This window comes from Crotalus tigris, unplaced genomic scaffold, assembly GCF_016545835.1.
Source record: "Crotalus tigris isolate CLP2741 ecotype Arizona unplaced genomic scaffold, ASM1654583v1 scf7180000017666.379230911805:20528666, whole genome shotgun sequence".
Lineage (NCBI taxonomy): Eukaryota > Metazoa > Chordata > Lepidosauria > Squamata > Viperidae > Crotalus > Crotalus tigris.
The window spans coordinates 9,652,025-9,656,327 of NW_024096552.1; the positions used below are offsets into that span (position 1 = coordinate 9,652,025).

The following is a 4,303-nucleotide window of genomic DNA, read 5'->3' on the forward strand; positions in this document are numbered from 1 at the left end:
CCTTCTCACCACTTCTTTCCTTGTTGTCTTGGAGTTTATGCTTTGTATTTGAATGTAAAAGTTGACCTCCTTTTCCCTCCAGTTTTAGTTTAAAGCCCTTTGGATTAGCCAAGCAAGATATCTTCAACATCTTCAAATACATTCTTTCCATTCCTTGTGAGGTGCAGCCCATCTCTTGCCAGAAGCCCATCGTGTAGATAATGTAAAGCAGATATCTAAACTTCTTTCAATGGCATCATCCCATGAGCCAACAGTTTAACTCTACAATAATCTGTTCCCTCAATGGATGTTGACCTTCCATCAGAAATACAAATTAAAAAAATACACCTGTGTTCCTAATTTTTTGCTTTCCTATCCACCTCAACATGGAAGAAAAAAGTGTTGACTTGATTATCTGGGTAAGCTTCTTTAAAACTTATCTAATCTTTGTACCTGGGACATAACATATTTCCCTCAACAGGTTGTCTAGTGTACAAACTGCGGTTTTGTTTCTCTGAGAAATGAGTCACTAATCACCACCAAACAAATTTTTCTTTTTGGGGAACTCAGAGGAACTATTTCTGTGCTTCTAATGTGACTAATTTAAACATATATACCTATCTATATGGTTGCTAGGAGTTAAAAACAACTTGGTGGAACATAATCAATTTTTAAAAATTGCTATTTCTACCACATCTACCCACAAAGATTTAAACAAGGATCCTTTATCATATTTGGGCAGCGATCTCTTCACCCAAATTGACAGAATGTTACCTTCTTTGAGCTAATTTTGGAACAAGATCCCATATAGGATGATCTCTGCACCTCTGGATTAGTTTGTACAACAGTTGATCTTTCTTTCTTTTTTAGTGTTCTTTGGGTAAGTTTACTAGCTGTCTGGCAAAAGGAGGATATGTCCCTCCTTTTTGTCCTCATGTTCTCTATCTGGCAGGCATAGCATTAAAATTAAAAATTGTCCAGCTTTTGAGTATCTAACAAGCTATCTCTTTTTGAGCAGATCTTCTCTGTGGCATAGTATTTCCCCGATGCTAATCAGAAGTTAATAAGCTCAGCTCTGTGATCTTAATTAGTTCATTACTGTCATTCCCTCAGCAATTTGGTGTAGTAGTTAGCACTCTAGAGCCAGTTAGTACCAGTTAGCAGCCATTAAAAATGCTAGAGTCAGTACACCGGAGTGATTAAAGCACCAGACTAGAAATTGAGAGACCCTGAGTTTTAGTCTTGCCTTCGGCACAAAGCCATATGGGTAATCTTGGGCCAGTCCCTCTCTCTCAGCCCTTGGAAGGAGGCAATGGCAAACCACTTCTGAAATCTTGCTAAGAAAACTACAGACTAGTCTGCAGGCAGTTGCCAGGAGTCAGAAGACTGACTGAAAGCGCATGCACACAAACACACACACACACAAGTCTCCTGGGCAGCTTGCCCTGCTGCCTGCAATTGTTAACCTGCTATAGCACAATTTATCTGATTGAAAAACCAGTATTTCTGATGCTAGAAAAGTGATTTGAGATACATAAAGAACTAGATAGGCACTTTTTTGTGCAGTTTTAAATTATAATTTTGTTGAGGATATGAAAAAAAGTTAAACAGTTAATGTGTCTTCCTTTCCTGCTATTTGCTAGCTACTGGAGATATAATTCTTCTTATGTTGCTGACTATTCTCGTCTGATAAATGTCCTCTCTTACTTTGTGTGGGAACAAAAGAGCTACTGTAATTTTCATGAATTTACATCAAACTACTGCTCATTTATAGTCTATTTTTAAGGATAGGGATGCTATAGAATCTTGATTTTGCTTATCTATTTTTAATTATAATGTCCTCCTTCAGACACTTTCCAGCCCTGCTCTGGGATAGGTAACCTGCAGCAGTAAAGCAGCCCATTCCACTACGGCTATGCCACTATGCTTCTCCCCCCACCCCACCCCCAAATCCAACCTGTCTCACTTCCTTGCCAGCATATCCGCTTCTGTTCACTTGCTCTTCCCAATTATCGTGTTTGGGTAAAAACTTTTTATATCCTTTATTTTCCAGTTTACATATCAGAATATTACAACACATTATAGAGGTTGAATAATTGTGTGATAGAATGGCAGACAGTGCTTACCTGCTGCATTCTGTCACAGAAATCATAGGACCTGAACAACAGTTCTCTAGCACCATCTTCTGGAAAGTGAACCATTGTAAAATAATGCCTTTAAGGCTCAATAGCCCAATTCCCAAGCCTAGTAAGTCTCCATAGTAGGAAATCCTTTTTATTAGACAAGTATCATTTCATGTTATGCATTACTATGTATTGACCGATGCCACAAAGATGTGCAAAATGGATGTTTTTCAACTATTATGTTTTATACATGCTGCATTTTAGGAGTTATACTCTAGAGGTCATGTCTTTTAGAGTTTGGGTGGGGTATATAGATTTTAAGGGTCTTTGTCTTCCTAATCTCATCAGCTTCCAGCTTCCCGGCTCCATCCTTTCTGAGAGGATTATCACATCTGCTTTTCTACAGACCTGATTTCTGCTTGGGGCAGAGAGAGAGGGAGTTGGTTTCTGGGGGCTGGTTTTGTCTTAAAATTTTTCTCCATTACCCTATTCCTTTTGGGAGATACAATATTCTGCTTTTTTATAATATTCCCCAAAATATTTCTTTCTCTGGGGGGGGGGATGCTATCTTCCCACAGTTGAAAGTGACTTCAACATATCCAGCATGAAGGAATAAGACAGTAAAATCTTTAATGTTTTTCCTCACAGCCAACTTTTGGAAGTAGATTTTCAGTGCTTTTACACTGAAAACCAAATAAACTTCATATTGTACATCTGATTGCTTAAATCTAGTATATCGTGATTACATGACAAATGTGAAAGAATTTGTTTCTTAAGTGTGTAGCAACATAAAGTTGTTTTTTTTCACCATGATGCGCTAACATTATACTGACATTTAGGAATCAGTTGTTGCCATTCTGCTACGTGAGAATACTTAAAAGAATATCATCAGAGATACCATGGAAGATAGAATGAATCCTATTTTGCCAGTAGAATGCTGTTTCTTGGAGTGTTTTCAGTGACATTATTCTCCAGATAATGTGATATTTTGATGTCTAGTTTTTGTAAGTTCATTTTCTATGAAGTATATAGGGTTTTCATTTTGTAAGCTACCCAGAGCCTCTTGAGCAGGCACAATTATGTATAAGTAAATAACTAAATAACATTAGCAATACACGTATGCCATTTTTCATTTCTTCACAAATTTATGTATTCTATTTTTACTTAACATAATGAAGAACAAGGATGCTTACTGGGAGCCAGCCTCTAAAAGCCAAACCAATTTGCAAGAAAAAATTATTTATAAAAAAAAAGAATTTGGAATATTTCTTCCTAGTAACTTCAGTTTGTCTCAGAAAGGATATGGAGAGTAAACTTTAAAAGAAGAGGGAGTGAAGCCACTATTTCTGCAGTTAGGGTTGTAGTGGAGTGCACAGACCTTCACAATTAGAGAAATGAGTCCCTTCCCTTGGTTCCCTAGGCTCCACTTTTTCTTTCATAAGCAACTATCAGATGCCAAGTAACAGAACAAGCAGCCTTCCCCATCTGTAACTTTCAGCCACTTGTTTTTCAGATGAGGGGCAATTCTTATTTATAGGGCAAAGCAGGAAAGCTTATTGTATTCAAAGGTTTTCTGTTCTTTTGGATTTACACAGACCAGATCTTACTGGGCCTGATTCTCACAAGACTAGCTCTCAATGAGCAGTTTCAAAAATACTTATATAGACTGCAGCTTTTAGAGAATGCAAATATGAAGTCAACAAATGGATTTCAAAAGAAAGCATAAGCAAAGATGCATGCCTCGAAACTCTTCATTATTTTTTCCCAACAGAGCTGAAGCATAAACTACCCATCAATTCTCACTCCCTTTTAGCTCATCGCAGAATCTTCCTCTTTCCTATCTGATGAGCAGGGGAAAGATTAACTTTTTATTTACTACTGCATAGGGCCCAAAGTATTGTTACCACCCAAAAAAGATTTTGCACATGCGCCTTGCAAGCGTTCTGTTTAAAATGGGCAGAGCTAGGAGAGCGGCCTGCTTCTTTACGCAGATCATACCAATATATCTATGTTGAGAAGGGGGACGAGTAGCCTACATTTTTTACTCTATTGGGTGCCCATCTTCCCTGCTGATTTTCTGTAGAGCCATTAAATTAACGTGACCCTTTATACTGTGCACTGCGTAGTCAAACAATAACTTTTTTATATGAACTATTATGTGAAACGAGGCCGAAACTCCCCCCCCCTCTCTTCAATGGTAC

The 4,303-nt window shown here is 37.8% G+C and overlaps 1 long non-coding RNA gene across 3 annotated transcripts in view; it reads right to left on the minus strand.

Moving 5' to 3' along the window:
* LOC120305215 overlaps positions 1–4,303 on the minus strand; it is a 147,780-nt gene that overhangs the window by 143,348 nt on the left and 129 nt on the right. The window lies entirely within an intron of this gene.